This window comes from Dermochelys coriacea, chromosome 9 (genome assembly GCF_009764565.3).
Source record: "Dermochelys coriacea isolate rDerCor1 chromosome 9, rDerCor1.pri.v4, whole genome shotgun sequence".
Classification (NCBI taxonomy): Eukaryota; Metazoa; Chordata; order Testudines; family Dermochelyidae; genus Dermochelys; species Dermochelys coriacea.
This window is the reverse complement of record NC_050076.1, coordinates 95,199,407-95,220,480: the sequence shown is the minus strand read 5'-3', so window position 1 is coordinate 95,220,480 and position 21,074 is coordinate 95,199,407. Positions and strand designations below refer to the sequence as shown.

Below are 21,074 nucleotides of genomic sequence, written 5' to 3'. Positions count from 1 at the left end.
AGTATCAAGAGGTCTCCTCTTTTAGGGGGAGCATAACAATTTCTGTAGAAGAGCAACTCACACGCATTTGATAGAATCCAAACACTTTCTCATACTTCTAATATGTATCCTATCAATATTAACTCATAGGTGTGCCGGAACGATTTCAGTTATATATTTCAGTGTTCACTTGAGACATCATGACCGTGACATGACCTGCCACCTGGTCCACCAGCATCACATATCCCTTATTTTTCTTGGTCATCTTATTGCTTAATTCCTCTCTGCTTTCACTCAGTACATTGAGTGTTGATTTCTCTCTCACCAATGACACGTTTTTAGATTATTTTCTTGTTAATGTCACTTACTTTTTTCTGCTTCCATCCATTTTTTTAATCGTGTCCCTTTAACTCATTATCTTTATTGTTTGTTCGTTTTTCCCCTTTGCATAAATCAGTAAATGTCATTTACAGCTTTTCATTTACAAGAGGTAGTCTTCAAACCCGTTTAACTTATTTACTTCCAGTTTCCCTTAGCAACCTCATTCTTTCTGAGGCAGGTCCTTACACTTTGATACTCCCTGCTGTCTGTAATTAGCGCTCACGTGAAATTGTTAGAATGGCCATTCATTTTAGGTACTCATTAAGGACACTATTGGGCTCACTTTGATATTTTCAGCCTTTTCCATTTATCCGCTTCTTCAAAGAATAAAATCTAATTTTACCTGAAAAACAACAAAGCAAAAAACAGAGAGACAGACAAAGACAGACAACAAACCTTCAATGAACAAAACATGGACTTACAATTTTTCATAAGCCAGCTGTACTTCCTTCTGATTTTTGTGGCAGTGCATCATGGAGCACTCCCTTGCATCAGCCGGGGGTGATGTTGTCACTATCTTTGGATCCAGCACCTCTGAAACTGCCTACTTCTAGCCCCAGACCTTCCATGCCTCAGCCTAAATTCAAACCTCTTTCCAGGACATCATAAACGATTCCAAGAAAATGTCCAAACACAAGTGAATAATTCTTCTGCTCTGAAGACTACTGAAATCTTCTCTGCTTGCAAACCCTATATCAGGGCTTCCTCCAACAGAAGCCTTTTCTCAGGTCCTGCCTTCCCCACAGTCTTTCCCTAGCTGTTACCCCATTTTTTCCAGGGGACCAGTTCTATCCCTGGGGCCTTCCTCAGTCTGCTTACCCCAGAACTCTCCCACAAAGGACAGGAACTCCCTACCTCCTCTCTCCTGGGCCTTCCCTCCACAACTGAGCTCCCTTAGTCTACTCATAAGGCCTAGCTCTGCCTTTCTGGCCACAAGGCAATTAGTTAATTAGCCACCCCCCAGCCTTTGAGCATGACTAATTGGTGTTTTATCCTGTACCTTGCAGGGCATGGTGGTTAAGCCCCAACACAATATCACATGTTCCCTTTTTTAACACCTAATTGTTCAATCCTTGCTCAACACAAGCTCCCAGGGAAGTCAGGGAATCCATGGGATATGCAGAGTTTGCAGAATTAGGCCCCAAGAATTCCCAGGCCCCGATCCTGCTGTGAGCACCATGCAGGCTGACTTCAAAACAAAAGAGAAGTTAGGATAAAACAGCTCTCTTTAGAGTAGTTTGTGTTTTGCTCTATATTGACAAGGAAGACAGGAAATATTAGAAGAAAAGCAGAAGATATTTCACATATTTAAATGGTAGAATTGGTTGCACCAGCAGGAAACTTTTAAATATAGGAACCCAAGAGAGATCTAATGAATATTTTACAGAAGAAAACCTAACCGCCCAGCTAGTGCACCTCTACTTGTGGTTTGTTTGTTTTTTAATGGGATCGTTTTAAGTTAACAAGATGAATACCTTCCCAGTGAAACAGTCCACCTAGGGAGATAAATTCTTCAGAGCAGGAACTCTCTATTGATGTGAGTTTTCAGAAGAAGTGCCCCCAGTTATGCTTTCTCTTAAAAGAGGCATCCCTGTAGGCACAGTACATGAAAGAAGGAAAAATAGTGCTTTACCAACATAGGGCCTGATGCATCAATGGCTCTGCACCTCCATTAACTTGGTTTAGCATTTACAGGAGCAGACCTATATTGCTTACGGATAGAAACAAAACACATTTGTGGGAGAGTCCAACCCCACTTTTTCTGTAGGAAAGACGACACTTGCAGTCTTCACTTTTTTTTTTAATGGTTTAATGTGTTTTCCATTCTTATCCCATTCATTATTATGAGCGTGGATTTAATTTGCTCAATTTTCTCTTCTCATTAGTTATTATCTTTGCTGAGATACCATCGATGGCCTGCATTTCTCTGTGCAATGTACTTTTGAATTCTAGAAGCCTAGAAGTAATGTCCAGTTATATGTAAGGTACAAAATAGGAAGAAAGCTGCAATAGTAAGTTATTAATTCATTTTTCTGTGGACCAATTTGAGGGACGTTGTGCTTTCTTGACAATACTTTATAAAGCGGAAGGGAAAGGAAAAATCCTATTCTGATTTTGGGCTCCTGGTACCAACAACTCTTAATTGTTCTAGGATTCTTCTTCAGTTCCCATCTCTGACCACAGAATTAGATGATAGAAGCGAAAAGCATCATTGGATGACTGCAAAATACCATCTAACACACATTTTACACATAGAGCTTTCAGCATTATGTGGTAACAGTAGCATCTGGACTGCCCAAAACACATGGGTGGGATTAGTCAATCTTCCTGGTGATCATGCACATGACAAATGCACAAAAGCTTCTTCACCAACATTTAACATAAACGAGGATTTGAGTATTGAGCAAGGCTTAAACTGCAGTATGAATTTCACACCGACTAGCATTTCTCTGTGCTTAATGATATCAGCCTCCTTATCTGCCTGCCTGGGCTGGCCATTGCACAAAAGTGTTCTGGCAAGGGAGTGATAGATAGGCACAAGCCACGTTTGGTGAACATGGAAATGGGGGGAGTTTGGATCCAAATATAGCCCTATGTTTTTTCCCAGTTTGTTTCATAATAGTAATAATGCTTCCCAACACTCTCAGTCCTTGTCTATTATTTGACATATTGTTAAAATCAAATTGGATGCCAGCACAGCATTTTGATGACAATACTCTAGCTAACAGATGTGTGAAGTCATTTAGTTTAGAGTAACAAGTGTTTGGCATTGGGAAGAGAGAGACAGCTACATGGTATAAACAAAGGGGAAAGAAATCAGAAGTACTGAGAATAATACCTAATGCTGACACGGTGGCAAACGCTTTTGGTTATTGGTTTATCCAGTGTTTGATTCGTCAAAGGATACTATAAAAACTGCTAGGTAGTGCCCCAGAAAAAGTCTATAATTTTGGGAAATTGTTTCTAATGTGAAACTTTTTTTGAAAGTACTATTATAAATTTTATGAATTGATTAAACCTTAATAAGCTGCTTTGGTTGAAGAAAATATTATATGAATGTCAGCAGGCATAAAGGTCAATCCCAGGTACCCATGGCACAGCTGGAAAACCTCTGTAGCCATTTATAAAACTACAACTTAGAAGTGGTCATTGCCAGTCAGAGGTTAAGGGTTTGACCCTGGTCTCACTGGAGACAATGGCAAAATCCCCATTAAATTCAATGGAACAGGATCGGGTCCTTAACCTGTTAATTAATGAATTATGAGGAGACTAAAGACGTGCACAAGATATTTGATATTAACACACATCTTGTTAGTGGTCAACATTATTCATCTATGTGACAGAAATTTCTCCACCAAAGTGATTTTTTTCCCCCTCATCCTTTTGTTTGTGTTTCAGAGAGATAAGTACCAGAAGTTGCATAACTGAGTGATCAGATAGATGCACGAAATACACCTAAGGTTTTACACATTGGTAACGGAAACAGGAAGTGTCAAATGAATATTAGCAGCCCAATGATACACTGGTAGAAGCCAGCATTTGGGTGTAAGAAATAAATTTGCAAAAGATTTAGCAGACAGACATGTAGGTAGGCTACTCTCTATCTCTCTCTATCAGAGATCTAAGTGGCATTACACAAGAGCACATACTTCAGACATTGGTGTGGCTGAGCAATGTTGCCAACTCTCATGATTTTATCATGAGTCGCTATTATTTTCTGTAAAGCTCCAGCTCCTGGAGTGAAGTGGATGTGATTATTTCAGACTTCATTTTTAAAGAAAAAGTAAGTTTCAAGTCCTTGTGTCTGTGGAAGCTTCAAAATGGGACCTCAGTGCACCCTAAAGGCTTAAAAAGCAGAAGGCAAATTAAAAAAAAATCAAATCTATTATTTTTTTACATAATCTCATGATTTTAAGACAATCTCACAATTTTTGGTGAGCCTGACTCATGATTTTTGAGCATTTGGGGTTGGCAATACTGCTGTCCTATTTCCCTGGAAGGCCAGGTTTTACCTATACTTATAAAGGAACCAGTTAATGTCTTGTCCTGGAAATGATTTTAGGAAAAGACCCCAATGGGATTAACACCTCATGTTTAGGTGTCCTGCTCTTCACTGGAATCCTCAGCCCCAAGTTGGACACCTAGACTCCCTATCCAATGCCTGGGGAGGGCAAGCTAAATAGGAGTCAACAGTTTGACTCACAACAGGTTTTGCTGTTGCAAAAAAAATCAATAAAAATAAAAAGCAAACATCTTTCTGGGATGTCTTAGCAGAAGTAAATCTTCCACTCTACTCCGCGCTAATTAGGCCTCAGCTGGAGTATTGTGTCCAGTTCTGCGCGCCACATTTCAGGAAAGATGTGGACAAATTGGAGAAAGTCCAGAGAAGAGCAACAAAAATGATTAAAAAAGTCTAGGAAACATGACCTATGAGGGAAGATTGAAAAACCTGGGTTTGTTTAGTCTGGAGAAGAGCAGAGAGGGGACATGACAACTATTTTCAAATACATAAAAGGTTGTTATGAAGGAGGAGGGAGAAAAAATATTCTCCTTAACGTCTGAGGATAGGACAGGAAGCAATGGGCTTAAATTACAACAAGGATGGCTTAGGTTGGACATTAGGAAAACATTCCCAATTCTCAGACTGGTTAAGCACAGAAATAAGCCCAGGGAGCTTGTGGAATCTCCATCATTAGAGATTTTTAAGAGCAGGTTAGCCAAACACCTGTCAGTGATGGTCTAGATAATACTTAGTCCTGCCACGAGTGCAGGGGGTTGAAATAGATGATCTCTCAAGGTCCTTTCCAGTCCTACGATTCTACAATTCTATGATTTTGTTAATAGCTTGTTTTCATCAAAACACATTATGTAAAAAGACTGCAGATAGAACACTGATTATGCTGATTCATCTGATTATGCCGTTCACAAGAATTACATTCCGCTCCTAGTCATAATTAAATGTTGTTATTCCCATATAAGAAAGTGGGCAATTAAATCTGTTCTGAAAAGAAGTTTGTTGGTAGTTGGCTGAATTATACTATTATTGCTGTTTATTATTTGTATTACCGTAGCACCTAGGAACCCCAGGCATGGACCCATTGAGCTATGTGCTTAACACACACACACACACACACACCCCAAAAAGACTTTGCCTGTCCCAAAGATGTTACAATCTAAATAGAAAGGTTGAAAACACAGATTATGAGAGTGAGAAATGAGACGATGAGGTACTCATACTAGTTCCACCAATGACCAAAAGATGGAGAGAAGAAGAAGGGGATAGTGCAGAGATGATGGGAACAGTCTCCTCCATAACTTCCATCCTTACAATTCATGTTAGGCCCCCATTAGAACTGGCCATAAAGAAGAGGATAAACAAAGGGCCCTATCTGATGACTCCACATATAATAAAGGGAGGGAGTTCTTTGGTGTCTAGTTAGAGATGATCCTGAGTTTCCATACTGAAACCCAGATTCAAATCCAGATTTCCTTCACTAGCATCCTTTAGATGCTATTCACTCAAGGGTACTGAAGGAATTAGCTGAAGAAATCTCAGAGTCATTGGCAATAATATTTGCAAACTCATGGATCACGGGGAGGTCCTGGAAGGCTGGAGAAGGGCTAAGGAAGTGCCCATCTATAAAAGGGTTGGGGGGAAGGAAGAGCCGGGGAACTATAGACCAGTCAGCCTGACTTTGATACCTGGGAAGCTAATAGAGCAATGTGTAATGCATTCAATGTGTGAATAGCTGGAGGATGAACAGGTTATCACGAACAGGCAGCACGGACTTTTAAGAGGTTTTTTTAAGGCCTGGCTTCACAAAGCCATGTCTGGGATTATTTAGTTGGGGTTGGTCCTGCTTTGAGCAGGGGGTTGGACTAGATGATCTCCTGAGGTCTCTTCCAACCCTAATCTTCTATGATACTAAGAACAAACCATGCCAAACCAGCTTGATTTCCTTCTTTGACAGGGTAATTGGTTTGGTGGAGAAGGGGAATGTGATGGACATAATATACCTGGACTTCAGCAAGGCTTTTGACTCAGTCCCACATGACATTCCAATAGGTAAGCTGGAGAAATGCAGTCTTAACTACCATTAAGTGGTTAAGTGGTTAAACAACTGCAAACACAGTGGAGCTATTAATGGAATGATGTCAGATGGAGGGAGGTCTCAAGTGAGGTTCCACAGGGTTCTGTTCTGGGTCCAGTGTTGTTTAACGTCTTTATTAATTAACTGGAAGTAGGTAGGTATAGTAGGAAGTAGGTATAGAAAGCACACTGATCAGATGTGCAGATGACACACAGTTGGGGGGTTGTAAACACTTTGAAGGATAGAGCTAAAATTCAGAGGGATCTTGATGAACTGGGCTATAGGCAACAAAGTGAAATTCAACAAAGACAAATGTAAGGTTCTACACTTAGGGAAGAAAAAACAAATGCACAAATACAGAATGGGGGATAACTGGCTTGGCAAGCAGCACTGCTGAGAAGGATCTGGGGAGTTGAGGTGGATCAAAACCTCAGCATGAGTCAATAAAACAATGCTGTTGCAAAAAAAAATAAAAGAAAAGAAAAGAAAAGAAAAGAAAAGAAAATGCAATTTTAGGTTGCATTAACAGAGGCATAGCATGCAAGTCATGAGAGGTGATAGTACTGCTCTACTCGGTGCTGGTTAGGCCTCAGCTGGAGAACTGTGTCCAATTTTGGTCACCAATTTATAGAAGGGATGTACAGAAAGGATCCAGAGACGAGCAATAAAGATGATCAAAGTAGTGGAATGCAAGTCATATGAGCAAAGGCTGAAGGAACTGGGTATGTTCATTAAGGAAGGTGTAGCAGATCACTGACTTACTGGTGTGGCACCTCCTGCTGGTTTTCCAGGAACTAGCTCTTTCCAGCCTCAGAGCACCCTCTGCTGGCCGGTGTCTTGCCTGCCTCAGGCCCTGTGTCCCTCCCGGACCCCGGGGAACCCCCCAACCCTCTACACCCATCTTGCCTCAGTGGCTATAGCCAGTCATCATCACTGGGGCAAACTGCAGTCTGTAATGGCCACTCATCATTGGCAAGAGGGATAGGAGCAGCTGCCTCTGCCTATTCCCGAGCTGCACTTCCCAGCCCCAGTACCTGCGTAGGCCTTTATCAAGGCCTCAGCCTGGGGAGTTGCCAGGCTAGAGCTCCGGAGCTCCTCTTGCTTTTCCCCAGCCCTGCTCTATTTCTCCCAGGAAGCCAAGCACTTCCCACTCCCTGGCTGGAGTGAGACTCTTCCAGCTCCTGGCCCCTGCCCACTTATCAGAGCCAGCTGGGCCTTGATTGGGCATGGCCCCAGCTGTGGCTGCTTCCCCAATCAGCCTAGCTTGGCTGCTTTTAACCCCTGATAGCGGTCTTCAAATATTTGAAAGGCTCCCATGAAAAAAGATGGAGAAAAGTTGTTCTCTCTTGCTACAGAGGGCAGGACAATAGGCCGTGAGTTCAAACTACAGCATAGCAGATTTAAATTAAATCTCAGGAAAAACTTCCTCATTGGAAGAACAGTAGGACAATGGAATGTACAGCCTAAGGAGGTTGTGGAAGCCCCTTCACTGGAGGTTTTCAAAAGGAGGCTGGAGCCATCCGTCTTAGATGGTTCAGACAAAACAAATCCTACATCTTGGTAGGAGGTTTCCTAGATAACCCTGTGGTCCCTTTTAACCCTATAATTCAAGCCTTCGGAAGCTCAGACATTTTCTTACTCAAGGTTCTGAATCAGGGCCCAAAAAGCATATTCATAACAATTTCAGGACAGCCTTCCTACCCAAGGAATTTCTTTGACTGATATATTAAGAAACAAGGAATGATGTGATCTATATTATTCTGGAATAAAATTTGTAAAACAGATAAAGTATGTCCCCTTCAGTATAAAGCAGTCTTTTCTAGATAGAGCTATCTTTGCTGCAACCTTCAATGCAAAGCTACTATAGTTTGGCTTAATTAAGAGATGAAGGCCAGATGGGGAGGGGCTGAGCAGTGATTATAAAGGCAAGAAGTGTAGAACAGAAGGGGGCTTTGGTAAGAAAAGTTATGTTTAGATTTCCAGGATATGATGTAATCAGATACAACAGAGAAATAACAATAGGAGGAGGGAGTCTGTATATTTATAAAGGAAGGTTTTAGTTACAGAAAAATAGATGTACAGAACTTAAGTTCTGAGTAAAAAACTGCTGAGATTCCTTTGAAGAATAACAACACCATTATATGAATCTCTAATGTTTACAACCCATGTTAAAAAAAATAGACAATCTAGAATTGGAAGAGTTAGATAAGGGTATCAAAGGCCTGGATGTTATTTGTGGAGACTTTAAGAGCCATAATGAACTATGGGAAAGCAAGATTATAATGGCGAATGCCTGGAACAGTTCATGGACATGCACATCCTGGTACTGCTAAATACTGGAGCACCTACTTGGTTTAATTTGGTGGATAGAAGCTTTTCATGTTTAGATCTGGGAACTGCAACAAGCAATATCATAAGTAAATGCATCTATAAAGAAGATGGAATGGGAAGTGATCACTTCCTTATGCTAATTACATATCAAGACCAAGGTAATATTGAAAATACCAAAGGAATCCCTTTGTGGGACCTTAGAAACGCGAACTGGGGACTCTAAGAATAAGTGTGACATGTATCTAAGTACCAACTGATAAGTGATTATTTAGAGGAATTTCATGATAATATAATAAAGGGAGTTGTAGCAGCAGCCAACCCATCTATATGTAAGATACTGAATTACCAAAAACACAGAAATCCAGTTCCCTGGCGGAATGAAGATTGTAAAGAAGCAATTAAAGCAAGAAAAAAAGCATACAAACAAGCAAAAAGTGCAATGACTACAAAGGACTTAATGAACTATAAAAAATATAAAGCAGTAGCACAAAGACTTATTAAAAAGGCAAAGAAAGAGAGAGAAAGTATTGTTGGAAAATGAACAAAGATTCCAAGGTTTCAGAGAGAGATATAAATCTAAAGATGATAACACGGGCAGAACAGGAACAGCCTTTTGTATCCCTGAATTTGGAATTAAGAGATCTATGAGACTATCCAATTTTGTGGCCATTATGTTGGCTGAATTGATAGGCATACTGTTGGCACTGACCAGGATAAGGGCTGTACGCCCAACTATAGCTGCTATCCTATCTGACTCTTTATCAGGTTCAAGACCAATCAGAAAGGCAGCCACAGAAAGAAGGAATGATTTAGTCAATGAAATATTGTTCTAAATAATACAATTAGGTATACATGTAGCAAGAGTGTGGATTCTGGCACATGTCAGGATACCTGACAATGAAATGGCAGATAAAGCAGCAAAGCATGCCTTATAAATAGAGGAAGTTGATATAAAGATCCCTCTGAGTACACTGGACTTCAACAGTTTGGTTAAGAGAGAACTTAAGAAGGAATGGCAAGAAATGTGGGAAGAAAAATGATGAAGGGTCTATTAAATATGTCAAAACTTGAGGATAATGTTATATTTCACAGCTACGATAGGAAGAGTGAAGTAGCTATATTTAGAATGCTAACAGATCACTGTGACCTAAACAGAATTTATATCTACTAAACGTGCACAAAGATGGGTTGAACATCTGCTACCGGAATGCTGGGAAAATTATACAGACAGACAGAAAGATTCTGTAGGAAGAAATGAAACACCGCAAAGTGAAAGAATATCATCTGAAAGGACAGGCAAGAGTATTGGCAAAGTGGAGTAGCATTAAAAAAGCATTACTCTTCTTTGTTAAGGATACAGGACAGGGTGAGAGGATATAGATTTTGTTTATTCGAAAACTGAGGTAGGTGGTGGTTACTGCCTTCACATGCTGAGACTGCTACATCATAAAATGTCAAGAAAAGAAAGGAAAGAAGGAGGCTGCAAAGAGAGAGACTCTGCAGTCACTCTGTGAAATGAGGGAGAAGGAAGCCCCTGGGGAAAACAAGCCCTGAGTAAGGAAGGCTGGCAAGCGGACAGGATTGACATAGAACAGCTCCGGGAATAAAGCAGGCTTTGGTGGGAAGGCCTGGCAAACAGACTTCCAAGCATAGAGCCATGAGAAGCATTTAACTGAGAGAGACACAAGTTCAAGCCCAAGGAGAGCAAAATTGGATTTTTGTGTATACTTTTCTACTTGAATTTTCATAGAGGATTCCAGGGGGAGGTCCCTGACAGTCTCAGCCTTGAAACAAGAGTGAACTAGAGATGATCTGGGGGAGAAGGCCTGAAAAAGGCTGGGTAGAAAGAAGCCTGGCAAAACAGCAGCAAGGATTTGGACTAAACAGACCTTGCCTGTGGATTTATAGGGTCCTTGGGCTAGAACCCAATGTAGAGGGAGGGCCAATGTTCCCCTATGAGTCACTGGAGAAGGTGGCATGAGGCTCCTGAGGAGGGGATAAGAACCAATGGAGAGCCCTGAGAAGAGTGAGAGAACTATACGGCCTGGATGGGCCAAAGACCTTGTGGTGAGGACATATGGATTATGTATTTGTTAGACTCTGTACCCCAGGGGGTGGACTAAATTGTGACATGGCTGAGATATGAGAAGAGACCACCGTAGCACTGGAGCTACCATCAGCAGACAGAGAGAGCTACTACACCATGGCCAGACACAAGAAGCTTCTCTATCAGTGAGTGAACTCCTTCACAATTATTGTACCTTAAAATGGGAAAAGCTAATCATCATAAAAAATACAATTCAATACAAATCCAGCAGGCAGCATATATGAAAGTTGCTAAAACTCTGTTATTTTAATAGAAGATGTTTCTTTATTTTTGCAAGTTTCAAACAGGCAAGAACATTTTATGGTAAGGCTTGGCAGATGAAAATGGAGATTTTCATAATTATTGTTTCAGATTAAAATTTAATTTGTATTTTCTTTTAAGAGGTTCAAGCCTATGATTAAAGCAATTTTAGAATCATCATTTCCTTCGTTAAGATTGTCCATAGCCCTACATCATCACTTAAAATTAATGGGTTTTATCAAACTGATAAAATAATCATAATAATATTTAGGATTAGTATTTAAATTTCAATTGTATTAACGTTATAAAGTAAAGAATCCTAATTTGGTTAGCCTGGATAAATCTGCAATTAAATTTGATCAGACATTTTTATCATTTTTGGCCGGTCCAAAGTTAAGGAAATTCAATTTAAAAATAACGAATTCTATTTATCCATTTTATGAGCTTCTCCATCCCCAAGATTTAATTTGGAAGTAAAACTATCGTACTTTCTGGGATGCTGATAATGAAAATACTTCTCACTTTTGTTTCTTGTCCTCAAAGTTAAAATTATTTGGACAGATTTGGAATGGTTGTACTCTTGGTTCTGCATAAATGGAATATCCTCAGTTTACATTTCTTAAAGTTACAGGCAGGGCTGAAATGAATCTCTTGCACATTGTGAATTACAACACAGAGCACTTCAAAAATTTGCTATTGTTCATGAATTCTCAGCAGTGGATTTCTGAAGATATTGTGCATGGTGTATCTTAAAGTAGATTCTAAGACTCAAAATTCACTACAGCATCTTATATGCCACAACTAGGTTTTATATCTTAATTAGTATTTGTTAGTTAAATATTTTATTCACATAAGTAATATTCCCAGACACATTCGCGTGCTCAAAATTTAAAATGCATTTTCTTACTGTGGCAGGGTTTGATTAATATCACAGCTCTTCACGGAGATGATCCACGTCAGCAGAAATGTCAGCCTGTCCATAATAAAATGTAATAATTGGGACAACTAAAAGTTGTGAAAACACATAAAAAATGAAGACCAAGGGGCCAAACTTTGTGTTGATAAAAATGGATGCATTTCTATTAACCTTGCCTACAAAGGACTCCAAGTCCAGGCAGTTTTCCTTCATCAAAAATATTTTCTCTAATATTTCCCTCATCATATTGATTATGGCCAAACTTCTGATTCATAGCCTGTTTTTGTTCCAATTAGTGTATTGCCAAAATAGTGTGGCCGCAAAGGTGGGAACAACATACCCAGAGTTAGAGGAGCATGTTATGAAATAGGAACGTACAGCAGCTTTTAACTCTGGCTAATTCTAATTCTGCAAATGGTAAACCTAGTTGGAAATGACAGTCCGTATGGGCCTGATCTAAAGTCTACTGAAGATAAATGGGAGTCTTTCCATTGAGATCAATGGACTTTAGATTTAACCCTATATCAACCTTCTTCGGGAGTGATTAACTTCCAGCTTATGTTAATTTGTAGTTTTCCTGTGATTTAAAAATAGCGAGGGGAAAAGGTAAGATTTATAAGTTACCCAGATCTCCTTTCTCCCGATCTAGAAAAACTGTTGTCAATGACAATTCTGCCCACAACCGCTCAGTTTGGAGAAGTAAGGTTAAGATTGGTACAGTCACTGCAGAGAGCCCAGTCTGCAGCCCACAGGCAAGCCAGGAAACAGAGTTTGCTTCAACTTCCATCTGGCAAGTGGACCTGGAAACACTGTGGAAAGGTTTGCCGCCCGCGTATGGGGCTCTTTTCCCATACCACTGCTAAGCATCACTGATGGACCAACTTTGTTGCATCTCCTTTCATCTGTCAAAATGTTGGGCATATTTAAAATGTTTAATCAAAATTTATTTTCAGTCTATGAACTCCTGTTTCCAAAATTGTCCACACCTTCTTATGGGCCTGATTCGAAGCTCACTGAAGTCAGTAGGAATCTTTCAAAAGACCTCAAAGGGCTTCAGTTCAGGCCCTAAAATAAATCCATGGAGCTCAATCTTGTGGTATTTACTGAGGCAAAATTCCCATCACTGCAATGGCAAGTTTTTTCCAAGCCAGCACTGCAGAATAGGGATTCTAAGTATATATCTATTTAGGTACTTTTATGGCCCCATTGGCACGGTATCTGATTGGGTCACAGTCTTTAATACATTTAGCCTCACAACTGCCTTGTGAGGTAGGGAAATACTGTCATCCCCAGTCTATGAACGGGAACCTGAGGCACACTAGACTAAGTGACTTACCCAAGGTTACAGAGGAAGTCTGTGGCAGAGCAGACAATTGCATCTTACCCACTGGGCCAACCTTCTTTCAATTCTCATTTAGTTATTTATTTAATCTTACAGGATAGAAAGCACATCTACAATTCCATCAAAAATCTCCCTCTTTCAGTGATGTCTAACTGGACAATTTTAAGTGTGGTATCTCCCTGTTACCCACACTAAATTATTCATGATTTGACAAAATTGCATTTCTCATTTCTCTTCAGCAGAACGAACAAAGAGCATTTCTCCCACTTTGGCTTGCATAAAGCCCTACACTTTTTTTTTTTAATATACACACAGACTTCAAACACGAGCTGATTTTTCTTCATGCTTTTAACCTTTTACTTTCACTGTAAAATCCATGGATGCAAAAACTTCTCTTACTTGCCCTGCAGTGTCAACCTACTTTAATGCTTTGTCATTACCAGGCTTGTTCAATATTAGCAGTCAGCTTTGAGAGGCTGTTGGGTTTTTTTGTGTGGGTAGAAAATACAATTTTATCATAGAAACATTGACCCAACAAAGTGTCTCTCAGGAGATATTCATCTGCTGAGGGGAGGAAAAGTGTGGGCTAATGCAGGCAGAAATCTATGCTTTCCTGGAACCTAGCTGTGGGCATTAGATAACTCTAAAGTATAGGCAATTCACAGAGGAATTACATATTCACAAAATTTCAAATGAATATGTATGCATTAGTCTGGTTTTTTTTAAGCAAGGAAAGTTTTACATCAAACTAAGTTAGATTTGGACTATTGAGCAAATGGTTTGCTGTGTTGGATTTTCTCAGCATGTTGCATGAAGCATTTCTCATGATTTTTGTTTCTTATAAGAAGAAAAAAAATTCATGTAAGATATTGGAATGAGTGCCGAAAAACAACTGACATCTCAAACATGGCCTGGTTGCTCTGCTTTAGGTCATGCCGTTGGATCTGAATACCCTCCTTCACCAGGAAAACATGAAATGTATCACAGGGCTAGTTTCTCCCACAGCTGGGCAGGGGGAGGGAGTGTGCAAAGGAGCCTGTTGTGGCTGCCCGATGCCGAGGCTGGTTCCACACTGGCTCTGCCTCTCTGCCTCTGCAGTCTGTGGTCTGCTCTAAGATACTCAACCTAACTATGGCCCCAAGAGGCTGTTACAGCCATGGAGAATAGCTGGAGTGCAGTGGGAATTTGACCACCCCCTCCGACCCCCAATGCAACCCTTGTGTTTGAGATTGGGGATAGTAGTGGGAGATAGGTAAACACTTATTCAGCAAAAAGAAAAGGAGTACTTGTGGCACCTTAGAGACTAACAAATTTATTTGAGCATAAGCTTTCGTGAGCTACAGCTCACTTCACCGGATTCAGCAGTTACACAAGTTTATTTCCTATTATTCAAGTCCATCTCTCTAAACAAGTTTTAAGCATAGTTCATAGTGCATTTTATTAGGGCTGTCAAGCATTAAAAAAATTAATCATGATTAATGACACACTTAAAAAAATTAATTGAACGATTAATAGCACTGTTAAACAATAATAGAATACCATTTATTTAAATATTTTTGGATGTTTTCTACATTTTCAATTATAACACAGAATACAAAGTGTACAGTGCTCACTTTATATTTATTTTTATTACAAATATTTGCACTGTAAAAATAAAAAATCTTATATTTCAATTCACCTAATACAAGTACTGTACTGCAATCTCTTTATCATGAAAGTTGAACTTACAAATGTAGAATTATGTACAAAAATACTGCATTCAAAAATAAAACAATATAAAACTTTAGAACCTACAAGTCCACTCAGTCCTACTTCAGCCAATCACTCAGACAAACAAGTTTGGTTACAATTTGCAAGAAATAATGCTGCCCACGTCTTGTTTACACTGTCACCTAAAAGGGAGAACAGGCATTCGCATGGCACTATTGTAGCCAGCATCTCAAGATATTTACGTGCCAGATGTGCTAAAGATTCGTATGTCCCTTCATGCTTCAACCACCATTACAGAATATTTGTGTCCACGTTGATTACGGCTTCTGCTCGATAACGATCCAAAGCAAGTGGACCGACGCATGTTCATTTTCATCATCTGAGTCAAATGCCACCAGCAGAAGGTTGATTTTCTTTTTTGGTGGTTCGGGTTCTGTAGTTTCCGCATCAGAGTGTTGTTCTTTAAAGACATCTGAAAGCATGCTCCACACCTCGTTCCTCTCAGATTTTGGAAGGCACTTCAGATTCTTAAACTTTGGGTTGAATGCTGTATCTATCTTTAGAAATCTCATATTGGTACCTTCTTTGTGTTTTGTCAAACCTGCTGTGAAAGTGTTCTTAAAATGAATATGTGCTGGGTCATCATCTGAGACTGCTATAACATGAAATATATGGCAGAATGCGGGTAAAACAGAACAGGCAATGTACAGTTCTCCCCCAAGGAGTTCAGTCACAAATTTAATTAATGCATTATTTTTTTAACGAGCATCATTAGCATGGAAGCATATCCTTTGGAATGGTGGTCGAAGCATGAAGGGGCATATGAATCTTTAGCATATCTGGCACGTAAATACCTTGCAATGCCAGCTACAAAAGTGCCATGCGAACGCCTATTCTCCTTGCAGGTTACATTGTAAGTAAGAAGCAGTCAGCAGTATCTCCCATAAATGTAAACAAATTTGTTTGTCTTAGCAATTGGCTGAACAAGAATTAGGACAGAGTGGACTTTTAGACTCTAAAGTTTTACATTGTTTTGTTTTTGAGTGCAGTTATGTAACAATAAAAAAATCTACATTTGTAAGTTATACTTTCAAGATAAAGAGATAGTACTATAGTACTTGTATGAAGTGAAGTGAAAAATATTATTTCTTTTATCATTTTTACAGTGCAAATATTTGTAATAAAAATAATAATATAAAGTGAGCACTGTACACTTTGTATGCTGTGCTGTAATAGAAATTAATATATTTGAAAACATTGAAAAATATCCAAAAATATTTAATACATTTCAATTGGTATTCTGTTGTTTAACAGTGCGATTAATCATGATTCATTTTTTTAATCAGTTAATTTTTTGAGTTAATCATGTGAATTAACTGCAATTAATTGACAGCCCTACATTTTTATACTTGAAAATGTGTCTCTCAACCTAATGTACTTAGACTTGAATGTGGGTACGACTAATAGCAACTCCTCTAAACATTGCACTGATGTGCTTTCTTTCAGTAAGCACTTGCCCAGCTTTTTCTCCAGGCATTTTCTTCAGAGAATTTCCTAATATGTTCTTCAATTTCTAATGAGCTGACTATGATCTTTCCTTGCACAGAATGGTGAATGAGATACAATTTTTATATTTATCACATACCTTTCCATGAAGAGATCAGTTTGAGATCTCGTAGTGATTTGAATCTCCCAAACAGTAATAGAGAGGAAGACATGTCACTCTATAAAGTTTACATCCACAGTGCAAGCTGCAGTGCAGATAACATATATCGCAATTGAGAAAATACATCCAGTGTTTGCACAAACTCACAGCAAACTCTGCACCATTATAATCTCTGAGGGAATAATTGTTCACTGTAGGAAGCATCTCTTGCTTGAATCTTCAGTATGCACATTTTAAATTGCCACATGCCTAAAATGTCTGATCATGGTGTGTGCTCATGTCCAGCAAAATGCCCATCAAAGAAGTTTGCAGTGTTGTTGTAGCCATGTTGGTCCCAGGATATGAGAGAGACAAGGTGGGTGAGGTAATGTCACTTATTGGACCAACTTCTGTTGGTGAAAGAGAGAAGCTTTCTACCTCTGAAGAAGAGGTCTCGAGAAGACCTCTGTGGAGCTCAGAAGTATGTCTCTTTCACCAACTGAAGCTGGTCCAAGATATTTGATAAAAGATATTTCCTCACCTGTCTTGTCTCCATCAAAAAAAGAGACATTTCCATGTTGCATGTTAGATATTTTTTTTCCTGTTGGGAACGACTATGAAAGGTGTATAACATGAATATTGGTCAATTTTGTTTGTATCCAGTTAGCCGAACTGCAGAACAGGTAGTAACAAAATGTTAGGGACAGCAAAACATTCAGTAACTTGTCTAGGTGACTTTGGGCTGGGAAAGGCAGACATTTGCTGGTTTGCCCAGACAGCCCAAGACCTAGAGCCATTCCTATGGAGATCCACGCAGAAAATTGTATTCAGCTTCTTTTTTTCTTTATCTTCTTTTATTATAAAGACTTTCCTACTCTGAGAGTAGTCAAAGGCACCTGTCTAACTGCACAGTCAATCAGACAGCACCCTCTCGGGAGCTACTGTGGGTGAACTAAAGAATTCAGAGAAGATCCTCAGCTGATGTAAATGCTCATAGCTCCATACTGGTATAAACTGTCATAACTCCATGAACTCCAATAGAGATTTATACCAGCTGAGATTCTGTGGGTCCTTTTCAAGCACAGATTGACTCTGGATGAGAACTTTCTCAACATAGGTTTGGAATGAGAGTTTTAATTCGGGTCTATATTTCATTTAATTTGTCAGTTTTCATTTTCATTAACTTAACTAAGCCAAAGTGGAGTTGCTCAGTGTGGAGAGGGACGGGATCTTTTGGTTTGGCTTTTTGGGTGTGGTCAGATAGAAGTGCTGGAACTAGTCAAACAGCAGCTATAAGACGGGCAGCGGCAGCGTGTGGGGAGCTGGTAGGGAATTTTTCAGTCAAACTTTTTTCATTGGAAAAATCCCAATTTGCAGAAACCAAAACTTGTCACTGAAAAGGGTCATTCTTCACATCTTTTTGTCTGAAAAACAATTTAAAAAAAAAAAACCTTTGAAATTGTCTAAACATCCCATTTTGACATTTTCAAAATGAAAAGTTCCAGTTTTTGATTCTAAACAACTTTTCATTTGAAATTTCAGTTAATTTTTAGTAATAAATAAATAAATAAAAGTAGGCACAATCAAAATGAAACGTTTTGAAATGATCAGAATTAAACATTTTGATTGACCCCCCCATTCATCTATTGATTTATTTCAGATTTGTAGGTCACAAAAACTTTCAAGATTGCAACTTTTCATCCTGATTTGGGATGGGAAAAATGTTTGAAATATCAACATTTTTCCTGGAATATGGAAATCATTCCCCCTCCCCCCCGCTCTAAGTGCATCTTTCCCCACACTGCCCCATTAACATCCCTCAGCCTGAATTCTGGGATCGAGGGGCATATATGCATCAATACCTAACATGCATGCATTCCTTCTTGGTCTGTCTGCAAATACTGCTGATACATGTTCTGTTTCTTTTTTTAAGATCTGGATCCCTGTCCAAAAGGAACTAAATTGAGACCAAACTCGTATCACACAAGAGCTACAAACCGAGGAGAGCTACTTTCAATCCCCATCAACACAAGACACAGTCAAATTCTGCCAGAACCTTGATCAAACCTTCCCATAAATAGTACCATCCCCAATGGTCTGCTCATCCCAAACCCTGTTGATTCCTGACAGCTCTGGGATAGTCTTGGCTTTCCTGCCTGCCAGCTCCAAAGAAAGGAAGAACTACTTTCCCCCGAGAGGCACTTCAGTGGCATGGCAACTAATGAAACCTTCCTCCTTCAGTCATAGAAAAAGGGAAATAGATCTGCCGCTTGACTGGGGAATAGGGGTCAGGCTCGCCTGACAGAAATCTGTGTTGGCATCAAAAGGGGGATTTGCTTCAAAAGTTCAGAAGAATTTTCTCAAGAAAGCTGATGACTTTATAACATGGGAGCCCCAGGCAGCTGCCTTGTTACCCCTGTGTCTAATGTCAGACTCTCCTGTTTCTCTACTTAGTGAACACAATGCATGTGTGTTTAGTTTCCATGTCACCTGCCATTTACCCACCTCCTAGTCTAGAACCCAGAAACGTCTTTTTGCTTCCAAAGAACTCCTTTGTACCAAGAATTTTCACACTAGTCTGGGCCACAGGACTCCCACGTCTGTGGAATTTCACACGCTGCCATCTATTCCTGATTTGTGTGTCGCTACAAGTGCTCCTGTTTTTACAGTCAAAACCAAATGTGCATCTAAGATGTATCTATGATTTAAGAATACTAATGCACACAATCCTTTGATGTTTTGCACAGTTACCAGTATCTTCTGATGTGCTACTGTGTCTTTCAGCCTTTATTTACAACATATGAGATTAAGCTATTCTGATTTTTAACTAGGGGCTTTGTTCACTAATATTGCTAAGTTTGAGGGTAATTATATATGACACAAGGTGATGTCCGATTGCATTAGCTTCACCGCACTCTACACTATCAACAAAAAGGAGTTTCTTTGTTCATTTTAATGGCAACCCTTTGTTTTTATGGCAATTCTTATGTAATGTCAAGGTTTATCAATCAGCTTGAAAACACTGGGCCAGATTTGCACCTGGTGTAACTCATCTAGTTTCAGTGGTGTCACATCAGTAAGGAACTTTACCCACACTAAAAGAAAAGGCGTACTTGTGGCACCTTAGAGACTAACAAATTTGTTAGTCTCTAAGGTGCCACAAGTACTCCTTTTCTTTTTGCGAATACAGACTAACACGGCTGCTACTCTTTACCCACACTGTACAGCAATAACCAGAATCAATATTTACCAAGTTATTTTCTTTTATTTTCCAGTTATTTTCTTTTTTGAGTAAAGGGAACTCCCTTGTGTTTCTGATACATAGGGTTTATTAAATGTAAGCAAATTTTAATGGTGGCCAGTGTATGTAACTTTGGTCTTGAAGTTAATACTTTGTATTATATCACTATACGAAATTACAGGAAGAAATTATCAGCGAGGAATGGTCTCAGAGGTGTTAGCGCACCTATATCTTAATAAGACTAAAACTCATAGCTTGCTGGTAATGCCAACAGCTGCAGTCGACTGTAAATCTCTGCACAGGTTAGCAGCTACCAAGTGACATAAAAGAGGATGGAGAAGGTTTGAGCCATAAATAATAATAATAATGATCTCACTGCTGTACATTCTCTGCACATGGCATTTCTTTTCACTCTTGTAGGCTCACAACCTTTTCTAATCTTGCTGTGTACTAGGTATTAGATCTGTGCATTTGCCTGAGCATTTTCACCTATTCATTCAGAATAATCAGTTTTATCCTGTGATGGGGTATACGAACTCCACCCTGAGATAGAATCAGACAAGTCAGTTGGGAGAGAAGAGCAAATGGCAGAGCGGAGTAGAGAAAGAGGGAGATGGTAGATAGGATAGATGGATCCATCCTGAGATCTCCTGAATAAGGGTACAGTGGGAGTCCTTGCTGCAGGAAACAGCGGTCTGCAAGCAGCATTATCCCAGGCCCCAGAGGAGAGACTAGCTCATCCTTAAGGATTAAAGAAACCTTTGCTTGATCTTTTCTCGCATTGTTTGTGAGACTGTGGTCACGCCCTGAACTGGGAAAGTGATTGGTAGGAAGTGGTCCAGGGAGGCAGCCTCAGAGCACTCCTGGATTCTTGATATTGTTGTCACTCCTAGGGCCCTGGGTCAGAGCTGGGTATAGAGGGAAGACCCGAGATTCCCTACCTGCCAGCTACAAGGATGGTCAGGCCCGCCGACAACGGGGGGGGGGGGGGGGGGGCAAAGAGATCTATTGCTCAGGGGCCTAGGTGATTAAAAAGGCATGGGAACCCCAGGCCCTCTTAAATCACCCAGACAAGCCACAGGGTTCCAAG

General features: G+C 39.8%; 2 long non-coding RNA genes across 2 annotated transcripts in view; one reads left to right on the top strand and one right to left on the bottom strand.

Moving 5' to 3' along the window:
* The window catches only part of LOC122455843, a 189,115-nt gene that overhangs the window by 41,893 nt on the left and 126,148 nt on the right, over positions 1–21,074 (bottom strand). The gene's annotated exons all lie outside the window — the stretch shown is intronic.
* LOC122455845 lies at positions 10,636–19,827 on the top strand. Its single transcript, XR_006274339.1, has 3 exons — positions 10,636–11,015; positions 16,605–16,708; positions 18,677–19,827. It is a non-coding gene; the product is annotated as an uncharacterized LOC122455845 (long non-coding RNA).